General features: G+C 46.4%; 1 protein-coding gene across 1 annotated transcript in view; it reads left to right on the top strand.

The window, feature by feature from the left end:
* The first annotated feature begins 7,676 nt into the window (after positions 1 to 7,676).
* The window catches only part of LOC140722656 (NACHT, LRR and PYD domains-containing protein 3-like), a 49,226-nt gene continuing 45,640 nt past the window's right edge, over positions 7,677 to 11,262 (top strand). The window contains exon 1 of the mRNA XM_073037369.1: positions 7,677 to 7,791. The gene's annotated coding sequence lies outside the window, so the exon portion shown is untranslated. The remainder of the gene's footprint in view (positions 7,792 to 11,262) is intronic.

Raw genomic sequence — 11,262 nt, 5'->3', positions numbered from 1 at the left:
GCATCTGCAGATTTCCTTGTGTTTGCATTTTAATTCTGATTCCCATTCAGAGACCTCGATCAATGGCATCCTCTTGTGCCAAGATGAGACCGTCCTCAGGGTGGAGGAGCAACAGCTTATATTCCATCTGGGTACCCTCCAACCTGATTGTATGAATATTGAATTCTCCTTCCAGTAAAGAAATCCACCCCCCACACCAAAAAACTTCTCTCTTCCCTACTCTGAACTTTCATTTCTGTTCACCAGCCTGTTATTGCTCCCAGGTCCCCTCCTTCCCTTTCTCCTATTGACAATTTTCCGATTCTTTCATCTCCAGCCCTTGACCACCTATCACCTTCCAGCTCGCCTCTTTCCCCTCCCCTACTTTTTTATTCAGATATCTTCCCCCTCCCGCATCAGTAATGAAGAAGGCTCTTTGCCCAAAATGACGACCGGTCTACTCTTTTCCATAGATACTGCCTGTTGTGCTGAATTCCTTCAGCATTTTGCGTGTGTTGCTTTGGATTTCCAGCGTTTGCAAACTTTCTTGTGTTTAACTGTAGTAATTACCGTAACAATTATTTGTGCTTTGTTGAGATTGTACCTGGAATATGGTGTAAAATCCCGCTCTCCATACCAACACGGGTTATCCAGACCAAAGAACAAACTGCCGGAGGAACCATGGACGTCCAGTGTAGTTTCTCCTTTGGCTCCTCCCACTTCCGCCAAACCAAGGGTGTAGCCATGGGCACCCGCATGGATCCCAGTTATGCCTGCCTTTTTGTTGGCTTTGTGGAACAGTCCATGTTCCAAGTCTATACGGGTATCCGTGTCCCTCTTTTCCTTCGCTACATCGACGACTGCATTGGCGCTGCCTCCTGCACGCATACTGAGCTCGTTGACTTCATTAACTTTGCCTCCAACTTTTACCCTGCCCTCAAATTTACCTGGTCCATTTCCGACACCTACCTCCCCTTTCTTGATATTTCTGTCTCCATCTCTGGAGACGGTTTATCTGCTGATATCTACTATAGGCCTACGGACTCTCACAGCTACCTGGACTATTCCTCTTCGCACCCTGTCTCTTGCAAACATGCTATCCCCTTCTCGCAATTCCTCCGTCTCCGTCGCATCTGCTCTCAGGATGAGGCTTTTCATTCCAGGACGAAGGAGATGTCTTCCTTTTTTAAACAAAGGGGCTTCCTTTCTTCCACCATCAACTCTGCACTCAAACGCATCTCTCCCATTTCCCGCACATCAGCCCTCACCCCATCCACCCGCCACCCCACTCGGGATAGGGTTCACCTCGTCCTCACCTACCACCCCACCAGCCTCCAAGTCCAACGTATAATTCTTCATAACTTCCGCCACCTCCAACGGGATCCCACTACCAAGCACATCTTTCCTTCCCCCCCCCCTTCTACTTTTCGCATGGATTGCTTCCTACGCGACTCCCTTGTTCATTCGTACCATCATCCCTTCCCGCCGATCTCCCTCCTGGCATTTATCCTTGTAGGCGGAACAAGTGCTACACTTGCCCTTACACTTCCTGCCTCACCACCATTCAGGGCCCCAGACAGTCCTTCCAGGTGAGGCGACACTTTACCTGTGAGTCGGCTGGTGTGGTATACTGCGTCCGGTGCTCCCGGTGTGGTCTTTTATATATTGGCGAGACCCGACGCAGTCTGGGAGAACGTTTCGCTGAACACCTACGCTCGGTCCGCCAGAGAAAGCAGGATCTCCCAGTGGCCACACATTTTAATTTCACGTCCCATTCCCATTCTGATATGTCTATCCATGGCCTCCTCTACTGTCAAAATGAATCCAAACTCAGGTTGGAGGAACAACACCTTATATACTGGCTGGGTAGCCTCCAACTTGATGGCATGAGCATTGACTTCTTTAACTTCCGTTAAAGCCCCTCCTCTCCTTCTTACCCCATCCCTGACATATTTAGTTGTTTGCCTGTTCTCCATCTCCCTCTGGTGTCCCCACCCCCCCCCCCCCCTCCTTTCTTTCTCCCTAGACCTCCCGAAACCATGATCCTTTCCCTTCTCCAGCTCGGTATTACTTTCACCAATCACCTTTCCAGCTCTTCGCTTCATCATGTCCCCTCCGGTCTTCTCCTATCATTTCGCAGTTCCCCCTCCCCCCACTACTTTTAAATCTATTACTATCTTTCCTTTCAGTTAGTCCTGACGACGGGTCTCGGCCCAAAACGTCGACAGTGCTTCTCCTTATAGATGATGTCTGGCCTGCTGTGTTCCACCAGCATTTTGTGTGTACTGTTTGAATTTCCAGCATCTGCAGATTTCCTCGTGTTTCCGCAACATGAAAGACAGGACATCAACAGGATCCCGGACAGCTTCTTCCACCAGGCTATGAGAATGATTAATTCATGCTGACAAAAATCGTATTTCTATGTTCTATTGTTGAACATACTATTTATTATAAAGTACTATAAATTGCACATTGCATATTTAGACGGAAACGTAAAGATTTTTACTCATGTATATGAAGGATGTAAGTGTAACTATCTTGGTCAACCATTGTATCCGTCAACCTGTATCCCACAACCTCAAAGATATATATACACACACCATTTTGGTCAACATCTGTCCAGCCTGTATCCCATCAACGATTATATATCAACAATCTCTCTTCTACCGTTGTCTTCATTATGACGTATTTTTGCCTCACTGAGTTGATACTGAAATCGGTGTTTGTTACCTGGAACTTGCGGAGGGTTTATTGAATACAGCGCGTACTAAGTTAAAGACAGCCATTGCGATTTTAGCTTCAAAGTTAAAATGTCTGCTGTATGAATCTTTGTCGGAAGGAAGCTTGGAAGCAGAGAATACAGATTGATAGTGGGGTGGGATGGATGTTGTGAGCATTGACTGCATTATCCCTGTATTGGATTGAAGAGAAAACTAATGAATATTGATTGGTATTACATTTGTGCTAATTTGTTCTGACCGTCACAAATATCGTGTAATCAGTTAATAGTTGTGCATCATTTAAAGTAAAAAGAGAAAATGGTGGAAACGTTCAGCAGATCGGGCAGCGTCTTGGACAGTCCCGGTTCAGATACTGGGTCTACCACAGTTTCTCTTTCCACTGATCCAATCTGATGTACCGAGTTTCCAACACGTTACTTTCAATTTTACATTTAAAATGTTTTATTCCTATTAGCCTGCAGGAAATGTGACGGGCAATTGTGCTGGGCAAGATCTCATTTAACAATAGCATAATAATAAAATGTGTTCAGTTTAGCTGGTGGAGACAATGTGAAACATTATACCCGCCTGCTGTTACCCCGCGCCCAGGTTTTCCAGCCCGCTCTCTGGCCCAGTCAGAGGTTCATCAGGTTCCCGTTCTGCCACAGGTTGATGTCGGAGTGTTGGTGTTTGAATTCTGAATGGCCGAGCCACTGCAGCACATTACTGGCGACAAGGAGTCCTGGGCGAGTTGCTGCTTGAGCTGTAACCCTAGGAAACACTGGGCCTATGTAGCTGTCAGTGTTTGGGATTAGACCCAGATCAGTACTTCCACAGATGGGGGCTGGATGTTCCTCCTTTCACAATGAATCAAAAGCCTCGGGGTGCTGGGCATTGGCTATGGGGAAATTTCTGATTACACCACGCAGTGTGAGATGCGGGGACGATGTGTGAGGATTCGGGGGTCCGTGAGTGGCAGATTCAGCTGTGTGACCCTGTGAGGTTAGGTCCTGAGATATCACAGTTTTAGATCCAAGTACAATGGAACCGGGGTTCAAGCTGCCCAGGTTTATGAGGTGTTGAGCCAGTATTTCTGTTCTGGGCTCAGATGTTTGTTTCGGGAGTTTCTTTGGAAGCAATGACTGCTATGCTGAGGAGAGGGTGAGTTTCCATCCCATTCCTCACAGTGAGAGGCTGTGAGTAGACGGGCTGTTCCGTGTTTGCAACAGTAGAAATAGACCCGTGAGTTTGGTTTTCAAACTGTGTTTGGAAATCGCCCCTCATTGTCTCCTGTCTGTCAATCGTTGGAAATGAAACAGATGTGTTCTGTACAACTGTGGCTCACATGGTTCACAGGTGTAATCTCAGGAATGAGAGGGTTTCTCTACGAGGGGTGATTGATAAGTCTGTGGCCTGAGGTGGAAGATGAGTTATTATCTTCAAACTTTATGCATAATCACTCAAAGAGTTGATCTGAATGTGCATGTAACGAGAGCTGTATAACTCGTCTCCTTCTACCTTAAGCCATGAACTTATCAATCACTCTGATTGTCGACCAACTCTGGAGGCCCAAGATGTCGAATTCTGCAAAGAAGGGATCAGTTTGCTCCACGACCGCTGGACTAAGCGTGTAAATGTAGGCGGGGACTATGTTGAAAAATAAATGTGCTGGGTTTTCTAAAATTGACTCCTTCTACCTTGGGTCACGAACGTATCAATCACCGCTAGTATTGCAAGCATTTCATGACTCTGAGCTTGTACTCTATTGAGTTCAGAAGTATAGGGGTGGACGGGTTATTTAAACCTACAGAATACTGAACAGCCTGGAGACAGTGGACACGTGGAGGATATTTCCTTCAGACGGACAGTCCGGGGTCTGAGAGGACAGCCTCGGAATAAACAAGCTACACTTTAAAACTGAGAGCAACTTCCTCAGCCAAAGAGTGGTCGATCTGTGGAGTTTGTTGCAACAGATGGTGATTGGGGCTGTCACTGGGTATATTTCCGGCAGAGGTTAATATATTATTGATCGCTGACTATTGTCATTTTTTGTTAGCCAGAACTATCAGAGTATTATTGAAAACAGCACGTTAAAAGCAGACTTTACAATTATAGATTCTTCGATTCAAAATGGCTGCAGTGTTAAACTTTATCATAATTAAACTCACAGCATACGATGTTGTGTTTGTTATTTCCCTTTTCGGTTATTTTTGGTGAGCCACTTCCTCCGTTTCCAGGGTAACTAGAGCTGCAAGAAGAGTTGCACATTTTTTTATCGCTTTTTGTTCACCGCCTCTCAGGGTAGAGACAGTGGCCTCAGGAACAAATGCCACATCATGATAGCGGGAGGAAAGAATGCTGTGAGCCTTGGCTGTATAGAATGAACTGAGAACATAGAAGTAGAGAAACATAGAGAACCTACAGCATAATACACTGGCCCTTCGTCCAACAGTGCTCTCCCAAACATGAACATACTTTAGAATTTTCCTAGGGTTACCCATCAGCCCTCTTCTTTTTATCTCCATGTACCTACCAAAAGTCTCTTAAAAGGCCCTGTTGTATCCGCCTCCACCACCGTCGCCGGCAGCACATTCCACGCACTCACCACTCTCTGAGTAAAAAAAAACTTACCCCTGACATTTCCTCTGTACCTTCTCCCAAGCATCTTAAAACTGTGCCCTCTCGTGTTAACCATTTCAGCCCTGAGAAAAAGCCTCTGACTATCCACACGATCTATGCCAGTCATCATCTTATGCACCTCTATTAGGTCACCTCTCATCCTCCGTCGCTCCAAGAAGAAAAAGCTGAGTTCACTCACCCTATTTTCATAAGACATGCTCCACAATCCAGAGAAATCCTTGTAAATCTCCTCTGCACCCTTTCTATGGCTTCCACATCGTTCCCGTAGTGAGGCGACCAGAACTGCACTTCATGCACAGAACTCCAAGTGGGGTCTGACCAGGGTCCTATATAACAGTAACATTACCTCTTGGCACTTGAACTCAATCACAAGGTTGATGAAGGCCAATACACCGTATGCCTTCTGAACCACACAGTCAGGCTGCGTAGCATTTTTGAGTGTCCTATGGACTCAGACCCCAAGATCCCTCTGATCCTCCTCACTGCCAAGTGTCTTACAATTCATACTGTATTCTGCCATCATATGTACCTTCTAAAGTGAACCAGCTCACACTTATCTGGGTCGAACTCCATCTTCCACTTCTCAGCCCAGTTTCGCTTCCAATCCGGGTACTGCTATAACCTCGACAGCCCTCCAAACGATCCACAATACACCTAACCTTTGTGTCATCAGCAAATGTACTAACCTATCCCTCTACTTCCTCATCCAGGTCCTTTATAAAACTTATGAAGAGAAGTGGTGCCAGAACAGATCCCTGAGGAACAGCACTAGTCAGCGACATCCAGGCAGAATATGACCCATCTACAAACAATTTTGCGTTCTGTGAGCAAGACATTTCTGAATCCACAAAGCAATGTCTGCTTGGATCCCATGCGTCCTTACTTTCTGAATAAGCCTTGTATGGGTACTTCATCAAGTGCCTTGCTGAAATCCACTGAAATCCACCTCCATAAATGTGTTTAGTCACATCCTCAGAAAATTCAATCAGGCCGGTAAGGCACGACCTGCCTTTGACAAAGCCAAGCTGTCTATTTGTAACAATTTTATGCCTCTCCAAATGTTCATAAATTCATGAAAAGAGCATGTGAAGTTGAATTCCTTATTTCCTATTTTCAGTTAGTTCTGCTGAGCCACTTCCTCCATCACCAGGGTAACAGCCCACCAGAGCTGCAGAGTGTTGAACATATTTATCACTCTCTGGTCACCGCCCCTCAGTGAACTCAGCAGCCGGTATGGGGGCCCGGATGCACTGTATGGAATATATGATGTTTCTATCGCAGTAAATAGATAACTAATGAATGTAGGGATTGCATTCATGCAAATCTGTTTAGGATGTCACAAATAGGGTTCAACAGGGATCACTCCCTCCACAATTCCCTTGTTCATTCATCCCTCCTCATTAATCTTCTTCCAGATACTTATCCCTACATCAGCCTAAGTGCTACACCTGCCGTACCCCTCCTCCCTGACCTCCATTCAGAGACACAAAACAGTCCTTCCCGGTGAGGCAACACTTCATCTGCGAATCTATTGCTGGGGTCATCTATTGTGTCCGGTGCTCCCGATGCGGCCTCCTTTACATTGGTGAGACCCACCATCAAATGGGAGACCGTTTCGTCGAGCATCTCTGTATCATCTGCCACAAGGGGGACTTTGCAGTGGCCGGACATTTTAGTTCTGATTCCCATTCCGACGTTTCGATCAACGGCCTCCTCTTGTGCCAAGATGAGACCGTCCTCAGGGTGGAGGAGCAACACCTTAGTGACCGTCTTCAAATAAAACAGAGGCCGGCAGATGTGTGGAGATCGAAGGGATCGAGGAAATAAAGATCGGACAGAAACATGTGGCTGAGATGGGAGAGCAGCCGCCATCTTGTTGATGGTTAGAGGGGCTGAATGGCCTCCTGCTTTTTCTCACTTGGTGTTTCAGTGTTCCTGTCCAGTGAGGCCGGAGGAATGTGAATAGAAAAAAGTGTTTATAAACATAGAAGTGATTTCAATGAAGCCTGCAAAATTTCTTTTCGGGAGGGAATTGTATGTCGGACCGGGATGGGAATCGAACCCTTAACTCTGAGAACCGGGAGATGGAGCCATGGGGACGGGGAAGATTCTTAGGGAAAAATAAAAATGGAGTTGGTGTAAATATGGAATAATGTGGGGAATGCGGCAGGTAGGTCGGGCAGCGTGTGAGGGGCGAGGATCAGAGTCACCGGTTTCTCGCTCCCATTTCAAACGCAGATCTGCAGCATCTGTGGTTTCCCTTCCGAGGCCCCGCCCCCGCTCTCACAGTCTCCGGGTGGGCGGGGGTTTTCTTTCCGTTCTCTGTTGAAGCTGGTCGTCTGTGGGGAGCCGGTGGAAGGATCTCGCTGCTCTCCAGCAAATTGATGATGTTCTCATCGGTCAGTATTGAGGCCGGTCACTGGGGTTGAACGCAAGTGAAAACTTCCCATCGGTGAGTACTGAAGCCGATCCCAGGGGCGGGGAACCTCATGTGGGGTAGAGAGTCCCGTCAACTTCCTCGAACTGGCGGCCTCGTCCCGCTTCCTGGACACAACCTGTCGTGGTCGGTCCGGGTTATGGGACCTTCACACCGAACCGCCTGAGATGAGCCGCCGCTCAGCCCCTGGTGTTCTGGTCCCAGGAGCGGGATGAGGTGGTGATGCCGAGACTGAACCCATCCATTAAGATGTACCTGGTGAACTTTACCTCCATCACCCGGCCCGGTACCGGATCCAAACTTCACCCGGATCGACGCCTGGGGTCGATAATTGTTTTATATTTTTGCAGCACACTGGAAGCGGCCGTTCGGCCCGTTGTGTTCTTGCAGACTCGAGGGTTAAACAGAGTAATCGCACCCTCGGTAGACTCCTCCACGTATATAAGTAGTTTCATCTTTCCCAGTTCAGACAGGATAGTGAGATCCAGATCTCTCACGTCCTCTCGGAGGACTGGGAAGTTTATTTCCATCTTCTTTCCATTGATACGGCTTGCCGAAATGCTGACAGTGTTTCCCGATATCTGGCCCTATTAATGCGAGAATTAAGTCTTGTTCATTTATCTGGGATTCTCGGAAATGTGTACACTCACTCCGGAATTTCCAAAGGAGCAACCCAGGCTGTCTAATATTCCCACACGATTGAAATGGAGAATCTTTATTTTGTTTTCCATGTACAGAGGTAGATTGAAAATCGTGTCTCCGGTATTCTCCACACAGATCAGTACATTGCAGCAGTACATTGAGGTAAAACAAATCATTCTGATTACAGAGAAAGTGCAGTGCAGGTAGATATGTGGTGCAAGGTCACATTGATTTAGACTGTGAGGTGAGGAGTCCACTCATCACGCTGTTCGCTTCTAACAGCAGAACGGACACCGTCCTTGAGCCCAGCGGCATGATTCTGTTTTATTTTTTCTTCGCCCCGATGAGAGGGTGAGAAGTGAGAATGTTCACGGTTGTGGGGATCTTTCATTATGTTGGCTGTTCTACCGAGTCAGTGGGAAGTGTAGACAGACTCCATGGTGGGGAGGTTGGTTTCTATGATGTATTCAGCTGTGTCCACAGTTCTCCGCTATTTCATTCAGTTACAGGAAGAGCAGTAGCCGTATGAAGATGTGAAGTATCGGGATGGGATACTTCTGCGGTGCATTGATACAGCCTGTAGAGTGGAAAAGGACATGTACTGAAGTTCTTATTGTTTGTTCTGGTTTTGTTATATTGGAATCTGTTATCTACTAGTGTGTACTATTATTTCAGGATCTGTATTACTGGACCACCATCAGAGAGTGCACTTGATTCCTTCTCCCACCTGGTTCCATCTGCTTATTCCCTGCCCATCTTGTTCAATCCCTGTCCAGCCTGCATGCTACCACCTCAAAGATATATATAAACCATCTTGTTCAACCTCTGTCCAGTCTGTATGCCCCCACCTCAATGATATATATAAACCATCTTGTTCAACCTCTGTCCAGTCTGTATCCCACCACCTCAATGATATATATCAATCATCTTGTTCAATCTCTGTCCAGCCTGTATCCCACCACCTCAATGATATATATCAACCATCTTGTTCAACAATTCAGACTGTATCCCGTTGCCACAATGATATCTTTCAGCAATCTTTCTTCTAAACTTTGTCCTCATTGTGAAGTTTTGTTTTGCCCCTTTTCCAGGGTTGTGCTTTTTTTTTTGATAACTAGAAATACCACAGGTTTAATTGAGTACAGCGCGTGGCAGGGAAAAAGCAGCCATTTCAATTTTAGTTTCACCGTTACAAAATGGCTGCAGTGTTAATCTTTGTCATAATGGAACTCATAGCATCTGATGTTAAGCTTGTTATTTCCTTTCTCGGTTATTTTCAGTGAGCCACTTGCTCTGTTTCCAGGGTAACGGCCCGTCAGAGCTGCAGCAAGTGTTGCACTTTTTATCGCTCTGTGGTCACCGCCTCTCAGTGTAGAGACAGTGGCCTCGGGAGCAAATGTAACAGAATGATAGTGGGAGGAAAGGATGCTGTGAGCATTGACTGTGTGGGATGTACTACACCAGGGTCAGAGTGAACTCAGAACTAACAAAGTGGTTGGGGTGGGGTGGCATTTACAATTTAGGGTAGCAATGAGTTACTATCTGTGCATTAAAATGAAAATGCAGAAAATACTACAGTTACAGGAAGTTTAAATAAGGAGGAGATAATACTGGAAACGCTCAGCAGATCGGCAGCATCTTGGACAGTCTCGGTTCTGGAACTGGGTTTTCCACCATTTGTCCTTTCAGAGATGTAGTCTGATGTACTGAGCTCCCAGCATTTTCTACTTTATAACTTTACATTTTGTTCCTGCTACGCTGCAGGAAACATGGCAGCCAGCTGTGCAGGGCAAGATCCCACACAGCAGGAAGATTGTGATCAAATGTGCTCGGTTTAGCTGCTGGGATCAGGCTGAAGTGTACCGCATCCTCTATACAGACCGGGGAAACAGCCTGAGCACCCGCCCCGACAGAGGGTCATTAGGTTCCAATTCCACCTTAGTTTGTGAATCGGAAATGGCAGGAACACCACAGCAAATTGCCGGCACCAAGGTGTTTTTGTATGGGTGATAATATTGGGCTGGTGACTCTGAGGATATGGAACTGGCAGTATACGGGCTACAGTCCAGGTTGGTAATTCGACAGCTGTGATCGGAATTTTCTCAGTCTGCAGTGAAGCTGAAATCCCGGGCGGTTGGTCTTTGGTTATGGGGACATCACCGTCTACACTGTCCAATAGGATATCATATCTGTCAAGTATTTTGGAGATTATTTAAGAATGAACTAGGGCGTTAGGTGAAGTTGGGCAGTGATGTTCATCTGAACTTTTGTAAAGTCTGTAACAAGGTTCTGCATCGCAGCTGATCGGGAAGGTTGGGTCACGTGGGATTCACAGGGAGCTGGCGAGGTGGATTCACACCGGGCTCGAGAACAAGAAGGAGAGGGGGATGAATGTAGATGGTTCTAGCGAATGGAGGCCTGTGACGAGTGGGATGTGAGTGTCAGTGTTGAGACCTCTGTAATTTATTATTCATGCCATTGATTTGTACATGAATGTACATGGCTACACAGAGTATTATGTACCGTTGTGTTCACCCTACTCTAGTAAATATATTATCAAGCTGGAGAGGGTGCAGAAGAGATTGCTGAAGATGTTGCCTGGACTAGAGGGCCGAGTCATAGGAAGCTTTTGGCCGAGCTGGATCTTCATTGCAGAGGAGAATGAGGGTGACATTATAGGAGTTCATGAAATCACGAGGGAATATAGATAATGTGGTTGGTCGTGGTATTTTACCCAGGTTTCAAGATTCAAGATTATTTAATGTCATTCCAGTAACAAGTGTAAAGGAGAACAAAATAATTGTTACTCAGGACAGAAGAAAAAACCAAAATGATGGAGGCCAC

This window comes from Hemitrygon akajei, unplaced genomic scaffold, assembly GCF_048418815.1.
Source record: "Hemitrygon akajei unplaced genomic scaffold, sHemAka1.3 Scf000082, whole genome shotgun sequence".
In the NCBI taxonomy this organism is placed as follows: Eukaryota; Metazoa; Chordata; class Chondrichthyes; order Myliobatiformes; family Dasyatidae; genus Hemitrygon; species Hemitrygon akajei.
This window is presented reverse-complemented; position numbering and strand designations above follow the sequence as displayed.